We start from the raw sequence: 21,263 nt of genomic DNA on the forward strand, positions 1-21,263 counted from the left end.
CTGCTCGTGGATCTCTGGCCTGCTCGTGGATCTCTGGCCTGCTCGTGGATCTCTGGCCTGCTCATGGATCTCTGACCTGCTGGTGGATCTCTGGCCTGCTCATGGATCTCTGGCCTGCTGGTGGATCTCTGGCCTGCTCATGGATCTCTGGCCTGCTGGTGGATCTCTGGCCTGCTCATGGATCTCTGGCCTGCTCATGGATGTCTGGCCTGCTCGTGGATCTCTGGTCTGCTCATGGATCTCTGACCTGCTCATAGATCTCTGGCTTGCTCATGGATCTCTGGCCTGCTCATGGATCTCTGGTCTGCTGGTGGATCTCCGGCCTGGTCATGGGTCTCCAGCTAGCAGCCACATTCTCATCAAGTTGGCAGGGTAACGGGGTTGAGGGAACAGCACAGCTGCAGGTAGTAATTCAGGGTCTTATAAGATCGTGTACAGTTCTTGCTAATCAGGTTGGCAGAGTTTGGAGACGCCTCAGAAGTCAAGGTCTTGTTTGGAGAGCGGGAGAGGGAAGAGGAGAAAGGGGGCTCATTCAGCGCCATCTTGGCTACGATCCTTTCATTCTGACCCCGAGCTCCAGGTTGGAGCTGGGTGATCTCGGCCAGGGATGGCTTTCAGGCTTCTTTTCAGCCTCGTGCACAGCATTCCACACACACTCGCTTCCAAAAACGTTGGGGAGGAGGCCGCAGCTAGAAGACGAGTGGAAAGGAGTTTGCTTTCCCCTCGGGCTTAAAGGATAGAATCTCTGCAGCTTTTCCAGCTGGAAAACCTGCTTAACAATAAAATAGCAGGGTTCGAATGGGTGCCTTCCCCACCATGACGGCCCCAGACTCAACCCCCAACATCCTAACTGTTTCTCGAACGTGGTGTTCGGTGCCGTTGTACAACAGATCACAGCACTGCCCGCCGGCACCACTCAAATCCAATGATTATGTTTGAGCCCGTTGTTGCTACAGCTTCTGGGTTATCGCAAATGTCAATGCCGTTGATAATGCAAATATTACAGTTATGAACCAGGAACAGAGGCACTAACTCGGGCACAGCGAGGAGTCTGTAGGAAATGAGGAATCTATCAGCATAACCACTACCACATGGTAGAGTTTGCTGCGAAACTGTAAAGCTGTTGCAATATCCCTTCTGCTTCTCTATAACAATTTTATGGCCGATAAAACATGGATTGGTTCGAGTAGTTAAAATGCACTTGCCCTAAAAAGCCTGATGCGACACAACGTGACTGCGGCATAAACCCGGGAGCTGCCGTGCCCTGAAGAAGGCAGAGGGCACGTCCTCACCGACAGTTCAAAGTTGGACCGAGCTTAACGAGGCTTTCTTCTTGTTAACTGCCACCAGAACTGCCACCACAAGGTTGATCTCATTGCCGGGAATGGGCTCTAACTGGGTACATGCAGGAAGATTCCTGATGACCCCAAGAATCCGATGACTCTGGTCACCAACCCTCTGGTGGATCTACATGATAGGAAGGCCTGCATCAAACTATCTTCCCTTCATGGATTGGATTTAGAGATGTTGGTCTCCAGGGAAAGTTCTGGTTTTCTGAATAGACTAGATCTCTCTTCTCTCCAGCACTGCTGTGGCCGGCTGCCGTGGAAGCAGCCCCCGGCTCATGTCAATCCCATGCACAACAGAACAAAACGCTGCCTGGTCCCATGCCATTTCTATGGTCAGTTGCACGTTGGCCCTTTGTGACCCATAAGGTTGATCTTCAGAAGACAGTCAGACCTTGTTTTCTAGCCCATCATTGTCTGGAAGCTCTCCCGGAGCCTGTTCAGCATCATAGTGACACACAAGCCTCCAACCTTGCAGGAATGATGGCTGTGCATAAGCTGCTACGATTGGCCGGGAATTGAACCTGAGCCTCCCATTAGGAAGGTGAGAATCCTACCGCAGACCCACCCACGAATGGCCTCCTCTGGCATAGAGAATAATGAATCTAGCCCAGTTACACAACTCTTTGAATGCTATTCATTATCAGGACTCCTAAAACACTAATACACTAGAGGGACGTGCTTCTTCCTTATATTTCTTTCATCCACTTACTTGCACTCCGAGTTAGACAGTCAACACTGGGACTGAGGGATTTAAGAGTAAAACATTGCAGGATGTTACAGGATTCTAGGCTGGGCTGCCAGAGATAATAGCACCTTAAAATAATTTTTTTTAATTGTTGCTAAAATACAGGTAACCCAACATTTGCCAATTCAACATTCTTCCCTTGTATAATTCAATGAGACCCATGATACCGGTCAAATGTGTGACCAGCACCACCATCTATGGCTGTATTTTTCATCCACATGAACGGAGATGTCATGCTCTGAAACCATGGAGTCCCCTGCTGCCTCTGGTCACTGCCGTTAAACTCTGATCTCTAGAATCCTGCCTGGTATTTGTGCTTTTTAAAGAGACTTTGAAAGGCGGGATGACTTGGGATATGAAACTCAGGTCAACAGAGCGTGCCTCTGGAGGGGATCTTAAGAGGTAGCCACACACAGCAGGCACCATTCCATGGCAGGCCTCACATGCACTCATACAGGCTACTGGGGCCACCCTTCTTCTTCCCACTGTCCACCAGGCACTTCATAGAATATTTCAGATATCTGGCATCTGTAGCCATGAGCCGTTTCCTGCACCAAAGTATATGTCTCCAATTACCAACGACAGAGTGGAACACTTAAAGTCAGGGATACCATGCCACATCACAGAAGGCCACATTTGCTAACGTGTAGCATTTTTTATGGTGATAGGCTGCTTAGAAGAAAATCATAATTTGGGTTTTTTTCCCCCTTCACGTAAGGAAATGGACTTCTTAACAACTGTCTAGTCTTGTTCTCATCTCCTTGGAAATAATTGGTGATTTCCATTTTTCCTGGCCTCTTCTTAACAACAACAACAACAACAACAAATTCACTGCCAGTGAGTCAATTCTGACTCATCCTGAGCCTAGAGGGCTGGCCATGTGGGTTTCCAAGACAGTAACTCTTTATGGGGCTAGAAAGCCTCCCCTTTCTCCCACGGGCTGGCTGGTGGTTTAGAACTGCTGACCTGGTGGTTTGCGGCCTAACTGGTGACTCGTGAGTTCTTGATACTGACCATCTAGAGCTGGGCTGTACAAATGGGAAGCACGTGTGGAGACAGAACACTTGAGATGTGGCTTGTCCAAATGGAGCTGTGCTCCAGGTGTCAAAAACATGGCAGAGTTCACGGACTTTGTTGGGAAAAAAATTAGAAAATACCCCCACCGAGGACACTTTGACAGTTGTTACATGCCGAGCTGTTTTATATCTAAAAACTCACTGTTCTCTGGTCCACGTGACCCAAAGAGACCCTATAGGACAGGGTAGAAATTCCCCTGAGTGTTTTGAGACTGTAACCCTTTATGGAAATCGAGAGCTTCCCCTCTCTTCTGAGAGCAGCTGGTGGTTTCAAACTATGAAACTTGCAGTCAGCAGCCCAACACATAACCACGATGCCACCAGGGCTTCTGCTTTAAGGCATCTTTATCTATCTATCTATCTATCTATCTATCTATCTATCTATCTATCTATCTATCTATCTATCTATCTATCTATCTATCTATCTATCCATCCATCCATCCACCCATCCACCCACCCATCCATCCATCTATCCATCCATCCATCCTTCCATTTGACCAAACTTACTGTCACAGAGTCAGCTCCAACACATGGTACCCTACAGAGCAAAGTGGAAGTGCCCCTGTGAGTTTCTGACACTGTAACTCTTTACTGGAGTAGAAAGCCTCCTCTCTTTCCTGAGGAACGGCTGGCGGTTTTCAACTGCCGACCTTGTGGTTAGCACCCCAATGCAGAAGTACATCACCAGAGCTCCTTCTAAATCAAACACCGTATTAAACTTATTTCTCCATATTTCGTTTTGTTTCTTTGAATGTGGCTCTTAGAGAATGAAAAAGGATGGGTGGCTTGCACAATATCTTAGATGGACCATGTTACGTGGAGGTCTCTGTACTGTATTATCCTTGGAGTGATAAACTGACTTTGTCTCAACCTGTGGCCAAGTCATAGTAAAAAGAGACAGATACATACAATGTAACCTGTTTTCTTTCTACTTCCTTCACGAATACTCACTACTGTTATGGATCAGCGAGAACAGCACTGGGAGACAACCACTGGGCATTCGACCCCAGGGTAGCTGATACAGAAACACACAGCAAGCTGCACACAAGGAAAGCTTCTCCCTCAGCCTAGTGGGAGCCAGAGGGAGATGGGTGGAATTAACATTCAGGCCATGGGTTGATCGTATAACACCTTCTGTCCAAATACCCAACCCAACCCACTGCCACTGAATCAGTGCCAGCTCACTGCCACCTTGCAGGACAGGGTAGACTGCCCCTGTGGGTTGCTGAGTTGGAAACTCTGTATGAGTAGAAAGAATCATCTTTCTCTTGCAGAGAGAGGCTGGTGGTTTCCAACCACTGACCTTGTGGCTAGTATTGTCCAAGGCAGAACCAAACCACCACCAAGGCCCCTGGCCAAATATAAGGGGGATTCAAAAAGTTCTTGGGGGAAAAAATCCTCTGATCTTTTCCTTCTATTTTTCACAATTTTACAAAAGCCCTCTTGTATGGCCAAAGGCCCACATGCCATGAACCTTCTGACATGATTATACCTGGCTCTCTGACCCTCAAGGTTGTAGGTCAGTCTGAGGCATGGGGAAGCTGTTGGGGGAGGAAGCACAGGTAAGGGCCCGACAAGAAGCTGGTGTTTCTAAATTTATAAAACACTTTTCATGGCATTTTACGATCATGGAAACACTTGTGTAATAGTAAGGTTTGCTCCTGAAAAGAATTCCTGGAGCTAAGAAGGATAGATACCGTATCAAATTTAATTTCTGGGATTAGAACCACAGTTTACATTACATGATGTGCCCACGTTTACAAACTTTGTGATCGACAGGAATAAGGAATCCTCCTGACTCCAGCCTTTTCCATTTTATCATGGGTTGTTTTTCTGCTGTGAGGCCTGGATACTAGATTCCAAACCCGCTGCCATTGGGTCAAATATGATGTGTGAAGGCTACATTCCGGTGGCTTGAAAACATCAGCCTTTAAGTTAGTAATCAAGTGCAAACTGTTAACACAATGCATGGATCTCATTTGGACACTGCTGCTGTGCTGTTGGTTCTGACTCATAGCGACCCTGCAGGATTTAGTAGAACTGGCCTGTAGAATTTTCTAGGCTGAAACTTTATGGAAACATCGCCAGGGCTTGTTTCTCCATAGAATGGCTGGTTGGCTCCAACTGTTGACTTTTTGGGTAGTCGCTGAGCCCTTAACCATTCCTCCACCAGAACCCTTTTTTTTCAGATACTAAACTTTTATCAACTATATCAAGCACATGTTTTGCAAATAGAAGAAAAGGAAAAAAAGTTGTTCCCCAAACCCGTTGTCATCCAATATCCCTTCTGGTGCCAACTTCCATCAGGAGAACAGGTGGCCACAGCCTCATGTGGACACGGTTTTGCCCCTTTTACTTCATGATATGCTCCTTTCCTGAAAATGTCCCGTGATTTAAAAAAAAACAACTCGAATTCCTTAGCGCTTTTACATGCTCTTCAAACGCTCATTATTTTAATTGCCTGCCTTTGCACCGACACTGCCGGAATCAGAAGCAGCGCCTCGTGATTTTCATTCATCTCTCGGCATGACTTAGGTGGGAGGCGGGACTTTCCACAGCAAGCACAGTCCTGGTGCCCTGTAACCATGTGCGGCCCGTTGAAGGGGGCCTTGACGGATGCCAGCTGGGTTGTCTTGTCAGGACTCCTGGGGAGACCCTGGGGCATGGGGCACAGCACCAAGGCCATGAGAGCGGGGTGAGGGGTGAGCCGCCTGCCCAAACCCGGCTCATTGCTATTCTCTCCACCGGACGCCTCACTCTGAGTTCCTTGGCAGGGTGATCAGGGAAATCCAGAGAAAAGGCTGTGTTCCCAGCCAGGGAATAACCCACTGATAAAGTTCTGAATCATAACAAAACCAAACCCAAACCACACTCACTGCCATCGAACCGATGCCAGCTCCTAGCAGCCCAGGACAGGGCAGACATGCCCCTGTGGGTTGCTGAGACTGTCCCTCCTGATGGGAGTAGAGAGCCCGTTGTCTTTCTCCCCCAGAGTGCCTGGTGGTTTCAACTGCTGACCTTGAAGTTGGTTAGCAGCCCAACACGTAACCACGTCGCCAGGAGGGCACCTTCGTTCTCAATTATCCGACTTATAAATTACTCAGGGAGGGGGCAGCAGAAAGACTCGGTATAGGGGAAAGAAAGCCCTTACTCGATTAGCCAGCAAAGTCCAATGGATACCAAGCTAGGCTTTGCCTCTGCTGCCAATCAGTATAAACAAGCTACAAAGATAACAAAGCTGTAAAGACCGACTTCCTGATTTTTAGAGTCAGGTATGACAAGATACACACATGCATACATTTCAAAGGCGACGCCAGAGTTCCAGGTGCACTCTCCCACCCTACAGACTTCAGAGACTCCCGCCCGGCTGGACAGTCACCAGACGGCAAAAAACGGCTCTCCATCTCCTGGGTCTAAAAGGCCACCTGGGCTCCTGTTTCAATGGCAGGGCCAGGACTACCATCGCACATGTCTCTCAGTGTCTCTGTGTGCTCCGTCTAGCGGGTGTGATTTTCAAACGGATTTTGGTCAGTTTGGTCATGAAAGGGTAAAAAGAAAATCCAATCATCTTGTGGTACATGTCTTTGCTTCGTGCACCTGGACTATGAGGTTTTGTAAGATGCCACCATAAGGCGAGGAGCCTCTGGTGGTAAAGTGGTTACACGTTGGGCTGATGATTACACAGTCAGCAGTTTGAAACCACGAGCTACAACTTGGGAGAGAGATGAGGCTTTCTACTCCCATCCAGAGTTAGTCTTAGAAACCCACAGGATAGGTGCTACCTGTCCTATAGGGTCTCTATGAGTCAGAATCGACTCGATGGCACTGTTTGGACCCTGAGGGGAAGCTGGAGAAGGGCACAGGGGAACGCTTTTATCTTTGTAACTCTTCTGTAAGTTACATTTCTTTACCCCAAACCATCCTTATTCGTTCACTCAAGAGGCAGGAAAGCCAGCACTGGCACATCTGATCAAGCATAGGAAACAGAGAGGCTGCAATCCACTCTTGTTCCAAGGAGACACGTGGCCTGAACAAAACACAGATGCCTTTAAGCAGTGACGTCCGAGATTCAGCTAATTTACGAATGGGTCCCTCTCCCAGTCATTGGCAAGGCCGAGGTACAAGGGATGAAGTTAGACACTTCATGAAACTGATGGTTTAGCTAAGTGGTGACTTAGGGTTCTGCACCAGAGGGACCTCAGGGAATTCCCTGAAGACTCTGTATGAAAATATGGCTCTTCTTACTTTCACTGTATGCTTCTGTGGTGGTGACCCGGTGGGAGGGGATGGAAACATTGGGCGGCAGTAAAGCCCATCCCGCAGGTCTCTTGAGTTCGAGTGCCCATGTATGGAGGAGACTGACTGCGGTCCACCCCCATCCACTGCCCTTCCTCCTGCACGCATTGTTCCAGTTTGAACGCATTTGAAGGCACTCCCAGCCTCCCTTGCGGCCATGTGGCGCGCGCATGGGTTACCATGAGATGGAATAGGCTCACAGTTTGATGTACAGTGAACCCTCGCCACTTCGCGCTTCGACTTCCGCGGATTCACTCTATCACGGTTTTTGCGTAACAGCACCCACTGCCTACACCCGCTCCTTCAGAGGAAAAAGACGGCGACCCACCTGTAGAGTACATCCCTTAAGTCATTTCATAGGCTATTGATTACAGTATTTGTAAGAACTATGTATAATACTGTATGTGAAATATGTAATACTGTAAACTAGATGCCATAAATAATATAATAAATAATAAATGATAATTGTAATGTCCAAAATGTTTTACTGTATTTTCCCTTTTTCATTTAATAAATTGGGTAATACGAGTGTAATGGTGACTAAAGGGTGTTTTTTCATGTCCTCTATGCTCTAACTATGAAAATATTTGATTTACAAATAAGGAATCCTACTTCGTGGAATTTCATTTAGGGTCTAGAACCGATTAACCGCGATAAACGAGGGTTCACTGTACATGAAATAGATCACCAAAAGCCTGGTTATTCTGAGGGTAGGTGCCCTGGTGGCGTAGTGGCTACGAGCTGGGTTGCCAATGGCAAGGTCAGCAGTTTGAAACCACCAGCCACTCCCTGGGAGAAGGATGGGCCTTTCTACTCTCAGAAAGAGTCACGGTTCAGCAACCCACAGGGGCAGTTGTGTCCTATCCTACAGGGTCGCGGTGAGTCGTCATCGGCTCACGGGCAGCGAGTCTGGGCTTGGATTCTGAGAGTGGTGCAAATGGACTGCTCACCAAAAGGTGGAAGGTTTGAGTCTGCCCAGAGGCACCTTGGAAGAAAGGCCTGGTGTTCTACTTCTGAAGAATGGGCCTCTGAGAACCCTACGGCGCCCAGCTGTGATGTGGCACAGGAGGTCAGCGGGAGCTGGAGAGGAGGGCATGACAGCTGCTGGCCATCTGACCTGGAGAGGCCCCGTGACACAGAGAGAGGGCCCTGTGGGGGGAGTGCGTCCTGCCAGCCCCAGCACTGCCACATCTGACTGTCAACCTGTAAGGCTCTGGCCAGAGCCACCTGGACAGCCCCTTTCTGAATTCCAGATTCACAAACGCATGGAGAAGTTGGGAGAAAATATAACGAATTTGGGGTGGTGGTGGTGGTGTGTGTAAAAGTGTAGCTATGAGGCCCAACCCTGGCTAGAGGATGAGCTCACAGGACCAACCAGGAACGAGATGCTGATACAATGGTATTACCTTTGATCCAAGGAGTGGCCTTTTGGCCCTGGCTCAGTATCACCCCCACGCCCCCAAGGGTTTCTATTTCAATCTTTGGGTTTGGGGCTCCTTGTGCCTAAGTGAGGCAGCTGCACTGAGAGACTTCCTGGGCTTCCCTCTACCTGATGGTAGACCAGTGGAGCTCTGGAAGAGCCAGCAGATCCCTGGCTCCTCTGGGGTCTCAGCAGGAGCAGTACCTGCAGCATCGAGATCTTTCTGCCCCTACACGCTGCTCTTGGTAGAGAACATGTCAGTGACTCCACCAGGGGCTAGGAAGCCCCCACCTCTTTCAGTGTAGGTTAAATAGTGGTCTGTGCTTCCTCTACTCTTCCATACAGAGTCTTGGGGCCATGGCTAAACAATGGGAGGAGGGATCCACCTTTCCTCTCAGCCACCTCAGCCCCCGCGCCTCCCCTCACCTCTGTGCAGCGGGCAGGGAGGCGGTGGCTACAGAGCACTTTCCTAAAGAATGAGGAGGAGGGAGCCTAAGGAGTAGCACAGCGTGAAGTCAGGGACCCATGTGGAGAGTACACAGAACCTTTCGGAGGTGATGGTGGAACCGGGTTCAAGTCCGTGGCAGCCGAGACCCGAGGACATACATCCTCCACGAGGCCCCACGAGAAACGATCACAGGCCCTGTCCTTGCCAAGACCTGATGGCCACGCTACACCCCCAGTCAAAGGGGCAGCTGATGAAACCGATGGACAACGAGATCCCGCTGCGGGTGGAAAATCCCACGTGTTGGTCCGCATTCGGCACACACTGGAGCCATCGAGGCAGAGAGCACAGACGTCGTGGCCTTTGATACTGCTCTGAGCTCGCACGCCTTTCCTCCGTAAGAGCACTGCTTTTATTAACTGGAGATTTTACGCACCATCCCATGTACATCAGAGATTTGAAACAGACGACGTTCAATCGACAGTGAAGGGCTAACCAAAGGAATGCCGGACGCATACCTCTTTCAAAAAACGTGAGTGTCCCGAATTCCAACAGTGAAACAAAATCCAACCCACTGGCACTGGACCACAGCGGCAAGTGCAGTGTGAGTGCTGCCCCTGGCCCCTCTTCCCAAACACAAACAGGACTCCTCACCCAGGACACTCACAATGGAAGCGGCATTGACTTAGCTCTGGCTGCCCCGGGCCTCACATGGCGTCTCACCAGGGCAGTTGCTCGGCGTAAGATCAGCACACGGTCACTACGAGCTAAGATACTGAGTGTCTGAGGGCCGGCAGTCTAGGCTGGGGATTGAACCCCCAGCCTCACAAGCATCTGTGTCGACGAAGTCTACCCTGAGATTAAGGGAAGTTCAAAACCCAAACCACACACACACACACACACACACACACCCTCTCAAACCACATACACAACTCACTCTTTTTCTCTCCTCTCTCTCCTTCCTTCTCCTCCTGCACAGCAGAATTCCATTGTCAGCAATCTCCCCAGCCGGCTTCAGGCTCCCAGAGACCGAATGTTTCTCGCCGAGCAGGAAAGTCTCCAGCCGGCTGCTCAGAGAGCAAGTCTCCAGCCGGCTACTCAGAGAGCAAGCCTGACCCGCACTGGCTCTCGGGGTACCCACCTGTCCTCCACCGGGGCTCAGCCCCATCAGCTCCCCAGCTGATGCTATGATCTCAGTGGCCAAAGGAGAAGCCGGCCCGGGCTAGCCTGTGCAGCGCCTTCCCTGGACATATTGCATGAGTCAGCTTTTATCTCTCAAAACCCAGCACACAAAGGCTTTACAAAAACCTGATTTGCAACTTTCTCCTGCCTTTTCCCCCTGCTAGTGTGAGGCCGCGGGCTCCTGCATCACTGAGCGCCTCCGATGAAACATGACGTCATTCAGCTGAGAAGCAGCACAATAGACACCGCTGTGGGGAACTTGAAATCCCACACTTCCCTGAGCGGCACCCTGCGACTTCCATTCTTTCGTATACATCCAATGCAACCCCCCCTCGCCTGGCTACCGACCCCCCTGAAACTTCTCATGAAACTCCAGGGAGTGAGGGCCATCCCTGCGCCGCCCGAGGACATCTTCAAGTTCACTTTCTGAATTGGGAGTTTGTTTCAAACTAAATGGATACATCGTTATCTTATGTTTTAAAGTGAAATCCCCAGGGGGGTGGGGTGATGGTGGAAAAGATACACAGTTTATGGCAGTTTGTAGAACTTTCTACTAAGGGGACATTGAGTCTATTTGTAAGCAGAGCTCCATGAGAACGCAGTACGATGTTTCTTTTTGAATAAACAAAACCCAGCTAAAAAAAAATCTATCTGAAGACCTGCATCTCAAATTGTGTACACAGAGGCATTTCTTAGAACAAAGCTAAGTTTGGTGGGTTTGTAATTGTACATCGTAAGTAGTAAAGAGCACATGATCTAACTGGGGTGTGGACTTCCCTCTGGCCACCTGTCCTTCTCAAAATGCACAATCTACTTTTTTTATGTAACATATGTGAGAAAGACATCGGTTCTTTAAGGGAGCACCTTTGAGTGTTACAGACACTCTCTGGGGAGGGGACCTGGGAGCCTGGCTGGTCTCACCCCACCATGCCAGCACCGAGTCCCGCGTCTGATGTTGACACCTAGCACGATGTCCCGTATCCACAGGATTAAAATCCTGGGAACAGAAGCTCTCATCAGAACTTCCACTTGGGATCAGGACAAGCAGCTCCGCTTGGTCATCGTGCACACAGCCATTTCTCCTCTACCGATGGAGGAAATTTTAACTTAGGTTCCAATGGGATGATTTTGCCTCATGACTATTTCCTTTCCAATCAGTCTGCACACAAACAGCCCTTAGGATGAAATGAATTCATTAGCCCAGAAACAATGTGGGATGATTTCTTCTCCCCACGTTGATGGGAATCAAGAGTTCCGTAGATTTTGGCATCACAGATGCAGGAAGGGCAGGTTGAGAGGGGGGAGGGTGCTTTGTGGGAGGGAGTGGGAGTGGGCACTGAGTCTTTGCTCCACTGACCCAAGCCCAGCGAGCCTGCACGTCCCCAGCTCGGCCGGGAGCACCAGCTCCACCCCCTCTGCTACGGCTGATACGGCTGCCTGTATCCTTAAAGGCAATATCATATGGTCCCATGGCTCAGTGTATTCTAATTATCTTCTCTTCCAAACTTGGATTGTGGCACGGGGAGGGGAGAGGAAGGCAGGGACCACTCCTGTGCTGTATGCACTTGATATTCACATGGAAGACCCAAACCAACCCAACCCACTGCTTTTAAGCAGACTCTAACTCATAATGACCCTCTAGGACAGCAGTTCTCAACCTGTGGGTCACGACTCCTTGGGAGGAGTGTGTCGAACAACCCTTTCACAGGGGTCGCCCAATTCATAACAGCAGCAAAATGACAGTGATGAAGTAGCAATGAAAATAATGTTATGGTTGGGGGTCACCACCACATGAGGAACTGTATGAAAGGGTCATGGCATTAGAAGGTGGAGAACCACTAAGCTAGGACAGAGTAAAGCTACCTATAGAAACGGGGTTTCCAAGGCTCCAAATGGAAGGTTTTTCCTGAACAGACTGCCTCACCTTTCTCTGGGGCAGGTAGATGCCAACACCAACCTTTCGGTCAGCAGCTGAGAGCTTTAACTTCTGCACCACCAGGCTCCTGATGGAGAAGACACAAATGCAGGGTGTCTGATGAGGGAGCGTCTGCAAAGGTCCCTAGAGTTTTCTTGAGACTTATTTGTCTTCCGGGCAAATCCTCAGTTCACAAGGGAACTACTTTAACCTTCCAACAAAATGTCACTGCACTTGCTTTATGTACGTAGATATACTAGGAGCCCTGGTGTCGTAGTGGTGACCATGAAACATACAACTTTCCTCTAGTTCTTAAATGCTTCCTCCCCACCCGACTATCATGATCCCAATTCTACCATACAAATCTGGCTAGATCAGAGGATGTACACATGTACAGATAGGAACTGGAAACACAGGGAATCCAAGGCTGATGATCCCTTCAGGACCAGTGCTTAGAGTGGTGATACTGGGAGGGTGGCGGGAGGGTCGGTTGGAAAGGGGGAACCGATTACAAGGATCTACATATAACCTCCTCCTTGGCGGACAAACAACAGAAAAGTGGGTGAAGGGAGACGGACAGGGCAAAATACGACAAAATCATAATTTATAAATTATCTGGGTTCATGAGGTAGGGAGCGGGGAGGGAGGGGAAAAATGAGGAGCTGATGCCAGGGGCTTACATGGAGAGCAAATGTTTTGAGAATGATCAGGGCAATGAATGTACAAATGTGCTTTACACAATTGATGTATGTATGGATTGTGATAAGAGTTGTATGAGCCCCTAATAAAATGATTACAAAAATGTGCCAAAAAAACCAAAACAAACCCTTCTTAATATAATTGAACATCGAATTGTGTGATATGTGGATGAAGTACCAATAAAACTGTTAAGACACAAACAAACAAACAAAAAAGAAAGTAAATGTCTAGAAGAGAATGAGGGCAGCATATGTACAAACATGTCTGATTCAACTGATGTATGGATTGTGAGAAGCATTGTATGAGCCCCTAATAAAATGATTCATTTAAAAAAACATATAAAATAAAATGCTTTCTCGCCCAGTGCCTTCACAGAGCCTGGAATCCTACCAGGAGAAGCCAACACTCTCATTGCAGGTAAAACTCATCAGTTGAAACCTGAGTCCTCCCAGGAGAAGGGGTATGGTGTCATTAACACTCTAGTCTGAATTAGTCTGCCCATCCTTCCCAGGAGCAGAGTTCCTGGGTGGTGCCCACAGCTGCCTCACAGTTCGTGGAGTCTAGTCCGAGTTCACTTGGAGAGGCCTTGGGAGAGAGGCCGGGTGATCTGTTTCTGAAGCATCAACCAGTGGAAAACCCAATGGCACATGATTCTACTCTCACACACAAGGGAGTGGGCTCCGCAGGCATCTGGTTCTGGGAGTAAGACCACAGCAGGGTTTTCGGTAAGGGGGCGGGGAGGGGCAGAGGTACGGAGCATGTGGTGCTAAGGGCTCTATGAGGTGGAACCTAATTGAGACACTCCGCTGACTTCGCGGCCAGGCAAGGGCTTCCAGCAGCCGGGCCGCAGGATGAAAGAACATTTGGGAGAGAAGGTGAGGTTCGGGCACGGCTGAGGGGCAGTGCACGTCTGTAGGCTCCGGGGAGAGTGTGCTTCCTGGAGCCAAGGTTGGAGCCCCCCCAACGCCTACCTTGGAGCAATGGCTAAGTAAAAGCTAGTCATAACGCAGGGGCATATTGCCCATCTCTACAAAACAAAAAACGAGACTGTCTGACACCTCATGGCGTGAACGAATTTGGAAGACACTATGCTCGGTCAAGGCAGCCGATCTCAGAAGGACAAACCCTGCACGGCATCGCTGTCATCAGAGAACTGATGAAAAATGGGGTTCACAACAAACAGGGCGGCCTTTAAAGCAGTGGTTCTCAACCTTCCTAACGCCGCGACCCTTTCATACAGTTCCTCATGTGGTGGTGACCCCCCCAACCATAAACTAGTTTCATTGCTACTTCATCACTGTCATTTTGCTACTGTCGTGAATCAGGCAACGCTTGTGAAAGCGTCGTTCCACCCCTAAAGGGGCCGTGACCCACAGATTGAGAACCGCTGCTTTAAAGGCTACTGGGACAGGAAGTTTCCATGGAAACCGTACTTGTTTCAGTTTCCTCTTACCTGGTACCCTAAGCCAGCTGATCAGCCAATTTAAAAAAAATTAAAAGTAGAACCAATACTGGATAAGGCCAAATTAGATCATAATCTTGTCCTCTTAAAAAATACATATTATTTTAAAAAGTTATTTATTTTTATCTTATTTATTCTGATAAAGGGCACTATATCCTATCCAGAGCATTTCAAAATGCATATGGTATTTTGGACAGACTGCAATAATTCAATGATGCTTTTGGGACACCTTTCCCAAGGCAAATGGTAAATTTAAGATCCTGCCGTTGCGATCAAGTTCTCGAGACAAATGGTAGATTATTTTCTGAATTATGGGCCATTGGTAAAACAATGCTCTTAGTTTTTCCATCTATCCAAATGTGTCTTTGTAAGATGTATTTATTCCCTGGGGGCCAACTGAGGTCAGTATTAAAGTGTAAAACCGGCCCCCCCCCCAAAAAAAAAAAAAACAAAAAAAAAAGGGGGCATAAACAATCCAATATTGTGTGGGACGATGGAAAGAAAACAGAATGATCACAAGGCCCCGGTGTTGATGCCAACTCACAGCGACCCTATAGGACAAGACAGACCTGCTCCTGTGGGCTTCTGAGACTGCAGTTCTTTAAGGGAGTAGAGACCACAGGATAAACGTGACAACTATGCAAAATGAGTCCCTACCAAAAGGTGTCCATCCTCAGACAGCCCCGGAGGTTCCCACAGCACCCTCTCACAGCCTCTACCCTGATGCTGCTGATGACTGAAGATCTAAATCAGAGGTTCTCAACCTGGGGGTGGCGACCCCTTTGGGGGTCGAACGACCCTTTCACAGGGGTCGCCCAATTCATAACAGTAGCAAAATGACAGTGATGAAGTAGCAACAAAAATAATTTTATGGCTGGGGGGGTCACCACCACATGAGGAACTGTATTAAAGGGTCGCGGCATTAGGAAGGTTGAGAACCCATGATCTAAATGGACTTTCCTTTGGCCCATGGACATGTGGCAGCTGGACAGCGAATCAGGAAGACCGGAGAAGAATCAATGCATTTGAATTGTTGTCCAGGTGGAGAACACTCAGGGGACTATCGACTGTCACAAGTGCAAACAGAATCTGTCTTGGCAGAAGTCCAGCCAGGTTGCTCCTCAGAGACAAGGGTGGCAAGACTTTATCTCACACACTGGACATGTTGTCAGAAGAGAACGGTCCCTGGTGAAGGACATCATGCTTAGGAAAGTAGAGGGAGGCCCCGGAGGAGGAGATGGATGGATGTGGTGGCTGCAGCAATGGGCTCAGCCATAAGAATGATGGCGAGGCTGGTGCAAGACCGGGCAGTGTTTCCTTCTGTTGTCCACAGGGACGCTCTGAGTCGGGACGGACTTGACGGCACCTCACAACCACAACATGTGCACTTCTCTTTCCGCCACACAAAGACAGGCCTACCGAGTGAATAGGAACACAAGACGCAGATCAGAAGAACTCCTCAGAGCAAGCAGCCGCACGAGGCCCACAGGGCATCACGTATCTGAAAATGAAGCCCAGGACCCGGGAAAGCAGGGCAAATGGACATGGGAGCCCAGGGAGGAAGTGGAGACCGTGGAAGCAATTTCATGAAACAAAATATGTAGCAATTGCTGAATGGAAAACTAAGGCGTTCTGTAAACTTTCACCCAAACCACAATAAAAAGGTGGTTGTTTTAAAATCTGTATGAACTTGCTTTTCAAAAAAACCCCCAAAAACCAGACAAACAAACCCACCCAGAACCGTCTTGGTGTGAACTGGCTGAAGGCTTACAGAGCACGTTGGCTTCCAGTCAACAATCCCTGTCCGTCTGTCTCACCTCGATGGTTGTAGTCCTCCCGGAGAAACATCATCCATCCCACTTCCTCCTGAGCTTCCTGTTTTCCATTTCTCCTTTCTGAGCCCGTTTGAACATTGTAAATACGCCCTTGGACGGCCGATTATTCTAAGGTACGCAGACTTGCCAGTGTGACTGTTCTCTTTGTAGACCTCTCTGAAAACTGAGCCCTGGGTGAGGTCATTTCCAGACCTGAAGGTGACTAAGGGCCGTTTACCTGTCCCCATCCCACTAGGTCTATTGTGTGATTTTGCGTTTCCTTGCACATGTCCCCGCCCCCTCTCTCGGGCTTTCTAATGTGATCCCTCCCTCTCAGAGAAGTTGGCAGTGGTGAGTGGGCACCAGCTAGTTCTTTGGGTCTCAGGATCATGGAGGTCAATGTCTGTGCGGTCTCCCTGTCCACTGGACTAAGTGTTTCCATGGGGTCTCAGTTTTCATCACTTCCCCTTTTCTCCAGACGGGCAGACCAATGGTGACCCCAATCACTACTCACCAAAGTGGGAGACTGAAGACTGTCAGTGTGGACTATGTTAGGTCAATGGGTCTTGCTGTCCCCTGAGACTCTCTTGCTGAGCCCCAGTCCCAGCGACTTGTTTCCTCAAGGTGCTTGGTTCTAAGTTTTCATAACTTTGCCTCCTGTACACGCCACCACATTCCTCGTTGTATTTGCAGCAGAGGTACAAGTATCCTCTCAAACCTATGCTCCACGCTCCTGCCCACACCTGTCTGCATGTCTCTCCACACATCTACCTGGATCACAATGATGCTAGGATTGTGCAGGTAACAGTGTTGATCTCTACTGTCTGTAACTCTAGCCGTGGCATCCTTCGTGTGTGTGTGTGTGTGTGTGTGTGTGTGTGTGTGTGTGTGTGTGTGAGTATGGGGCATGCTCCAGCCATCATCGTCTTTGCCAGCCTCCTTTTTATTGTGTGTTGTCTTCCCCATTGACTCCTAGCCTATCTCAACCAAGGAAACACGACCAACTACAAATTTTACAACGTGATTATGGCATGCAAGTCCTTGCATACTGTGGACCACTATCGTGATCCACTGCTACCCAAAAGCTTCGAAGTTCCAATCTACCTAGAGGCACCCCAGAAGGAGGGCATAGAAATCTACTCTTCCCCCAGCCCCCCAGAACAACAACAACAAAACCCCAGCCACTGGAAACTTTCTTGGGCACAGCCCTATGGTGACACAGTAGGTCACTATGGATCAGAATCCACTCGCTGGCAACTACTCTGGTTTACTGACGTACAAGACAAAGCACGCAGGGCTCAGGGTGACCTGAGAGGCTGTCATCTTCATGGGAGCAGAGCCCCGGGTCTTTCATCCTGGGGAGCTGCTGGTGAGTTCAAGCTACTAACCTTCTGGTTCACAGGAGGTTTTACTGTTAAGGACGCTAATCTGCATTCTTTCTCTGGACAGTTAACTTTGAAAGTGAAATAATTTTATTGGCCAAACAGTTTCCTTTCACAAATTTTAAATGTTTACTGCCAGCCAGTGTCATACATGTACAGCAGTCAAAAACACTCAAGTTTAAGAGAAATTGGAATGGAAGTATTCTTTTTGTGTGAGTCTCGGGGTATTGACTCTAACCAGCGAACCCACACTATAAATGCCAACAGTGACCAATAGGACTTAAATCATGTAGCCTGAAATATCATTTCTCCCTCCCTCTCTCCCGCCCATCGTGCTAAGCTAGCAACACTGAGCTATGGTTCAGAGGCCTGTAGAAAGCAAACAACCAGCCCTCTGACGATAAGGGGAAGGGCTGCTGCATGACCCACCCTTACCTGCAACCCGCTCTGAAGCCAGCGTCATCACCTGCCAGCTCTGCTTGGGTGGCCATCTGAACGGCCCAGTGGGGCCCTGGGGGAGGCAGGCCTTCATGGGTTCCTTTCTCGGTTTCTCTGACAACCCTTTCAGGATATTTTGGTCTTCCTTTTCCAGAGAGGAGGAAATCAAGCCCTTGTTATTTCTGAACTGAACAACACTTTTCAGCTATCAAGCAGGCAACATGTTACAAACAGTCCCTTGCTTTTCAATAATGTATCAGTACCATCTTTTAGGCCATCATTGGAGAACTCCCCAGGCCGAGCACAATGAACTAATTATCCCTCTAAGAATGATGTCTGTTCCAGACCCACTTTTCTCCAGGGCATCGCCCACATCTAACCCAGTCACAACCAGAGCCACTCAGCACAATCTCTGCTTCTGAAAGCACTCCGAAATATGTACTTGAACTTCTAGACAGGGCCTGGGTGCTCTTTTGAAATCGTTTCCAAGGCGCACCCACTCTCCCCATGTCGGCATGCTCAGGTTTCAAAGACCAGGTTGGTGTGAGAAAGCAGGTGCCAGGCGAAAAGGAAGGAGGACCGTGTCAGAGCACCAGGTGGCGCATGATTACGTCACTGCATAACTGCCAAACCACTGAGAATGTGACCCAGTCCCGTCGACACATATGTTGAACGATCGAAGCCCCGTGTTAGCACCTCAGTGTCTGTGACTGTTCATGGTTCATGTGCAATAAAGTCTGATAGTAGACCCTTTACTATTACTGTAAACACAAAATATCGGATGTAGAGGATTGATAAGTGAGGGGTAGGTAGGTGTACTGACTGAGTTAATGATCTACTACGATTTCAAAGTAACAACTGCTGAGGAGCATTACTTTCAAACAAGTTTGAAGAGCAATTTCATGCCCCATCAGTGCAGAGAGAAGACCCCACAGGGCAGACACCCAGGGCAGTGAGCAGAGAAGGAAGGCTGAATTCAATGTCACCATCTGCCTTGCTTTTGTAGGCTCGGCAGTGATGGCTACAGAGAGACAATGGCCCGAACAGAGAGATGGGGATCTAAGCTTGCCAGTGAGACATAACCAGGCTGCTTGTTCTTGGCAGTCACCACGCAGTCTCTGAACTGGATCTGAATCATCTCCCACCCCCTCACCCACGCAGCAACTATCATTTAGGATTATGTCCACCCATGCTCTTCCCAAAGCCATGTTCAATGTCATGGTGGCTGCTGGCTTCAACATGACAACTCATTATCCAGGACCAAATCAATCTCTCCATGGTGACTTGGTCAAGAATGGATCTATACTTTTAGAAATGGGCAGGCTAGGGTTATAGTCCTTTGCTTTCTTATACCGGGTCACAAGAATAATCCCGTTGAGGCAAACCCTTATGAAAGGCCACGTACAGATTCTACTGCAAGAAGGCAAAGTTTTCGCTGTTGGTGTTAGGTGCCACACTGCCTCACACCTGTGCCTGTGCCTGAGCCCGATGTCACAGCCACTGTGTCAATCCACCCCATGGAGGGTCTTCCTCTCTCTCTCTGCCCCTCTAATCTACCCAAGCCTGATGTCCTTCTCTGGGGACTGGTCTCTCCTGAGACATCATGCCCAAAGTAAATGAGACGAAGTCTCGCCCCCCTTGCCTGAAAAGGAACTCGCTGGCCGTACTTTTTCCAAGACAGATCCCTGGTCCTTTTAGTAGCACATGGGACTTTCAAAATTCTTCACCAGCACAATTCAAAGGTATCAACTATTTGGTCTTCCTTATTCAATGTCCAACTTTCACCTGCAGGGGAGGCAATTGAAAATTCCATGGCTTGGGTCAGGTGTCCCTTAGTCCGCAAATCAACATCCTTGCTTTTCAACACTCTAAAGCTGTCCTGTGCAGCAGATTTATGCGATGTAATGCACCTTTTGCTTCTTGCTTCCATGAGCACTGACTGTGGGTCAAGCGAGATGGCATCCTCCCTGCCAGTGCAGAGAGAAGACCCCTCCTGGTCCTGGTGCACAATCTGCTGACCCTTCCCCCATCAAACCTTCTCTTCCCTTCCACTGAGAGCATCCACCTGCTCCCCCTGCTTTCTGAGGGGGCTTATCAAAGTCCAGGTTCCGTGCTGCTGCGGTGACCAGGACATGGGCCGTGCCTCCCTGAGGCTCATGTCTGGAGGGATGTGAGAGTATCAGGCAGTGACAAACGTGTGGTGAAGGCATGTGAGCCGCTTCTGGTATCAAATGCAGGCAAGATCTGTGTCCACAAGCAGTTGGTCTGCTTTCTAAGCCCTCTTTCCCCGGCCTCCCAACTTCCCGTCACACAGTTTTAGCTTTCAGAGCAGAGGATGCCTGGATGCTCACGGTACACTCCGGCTGAATTAGGTTGCCTTCACTTAGCCTTGCTGTCACTTCCCAGTTGCAAAGGGTAATCCTCGTTGGCTCCATCTTTCATCGGAGGTTTAATTACTCGCTCTCCAAACAGAGCGCCAAACTTGCCGGGAGTCTTTGTGAGTTTCAACACCAGCCTAATTCCAAGTTCCCACGGAGGTGCGTGAAGTAACTTGTTTATACTCACAGAACAAAGGATGGGAGGACGAGCTCCCTACAGAGATGACAGGCTTCCTCTTAATTAGTCCAAGAAACAAGTGCAACTGATCAAGTTTGGTTTCTTCTAGGCAAAGATGGCCGAATCCTTTGCAAGGGCAGGCAAGAAGGAAGGAGGGAGAGGAGAGAGAGCCCAGAGCCTCTCTCTGGTGGGGGGGTGGGGTCGGGGCCGGCTTCCTTCCGTGCCCACTCGTGAATGCACATGCGTCATTTGCATAATTACGATATGAGAACAGACTCCCTTCGGGATCGTACCCCGAGTTGGTGGAGCTGGGTGTTGAAGTCCAGGTGCTGGGGGAAGGCTGTCTCTCTCGGTCTGCTCAGGGGAAAGGCTTCGGCCACGTCTTTTTAGCTCCTGCACTAGGCTCCTTGGCTATGTCGTGGTGTGGATCTGCTTTCATCTCTCAGAGGAGACGGGTTTAACCCCCTCCCTACCCCGTACAAGA

The 21,263-nt window shown here is 49.1% G+C and overlaps 1 protein-coding gene across 1 annotated transcript in view; it reads right to left on the minus strand.

Moving 5' to 3' along the window:
* PLEKHG1 (pleckstrin homology and RhoGEF domain containing G1) overlaps window positions 1-10,319 on the minus strand; it is a 114,306-nt gene extending 103,987 nt beyond the window's left edge. The window contains exon 1 of the mRNA XM_004701947.2: window positions 10,269-10,319. The gene's annotated coding sequence lies outside the window, so the exon portion shown is untranslated. The remainder of the gene's footprint in view (window positions 1-10,268) is intronic.
* Window positions 10,320-21,263: the final 10,944 nt, after the last annotated feature.

Source organism: Echinops telfairi, unplaced genomic scaffold, assembly GCF_000313985.2.
Source record: "Echinops telfairi isolate 266 unplaced genomic scaffold, ASM31398v2 ScPeMD7_3533;HRSCAF=4204_0, whole genome shotgun sequence".
NCBI classification, from domain to species: domain Eukaryota; kingdom Metazoa; phylum Chordata; class Mammalia; order Afrosoricida; family Tenrecidae; genus Echinops; species Echinops telfairi.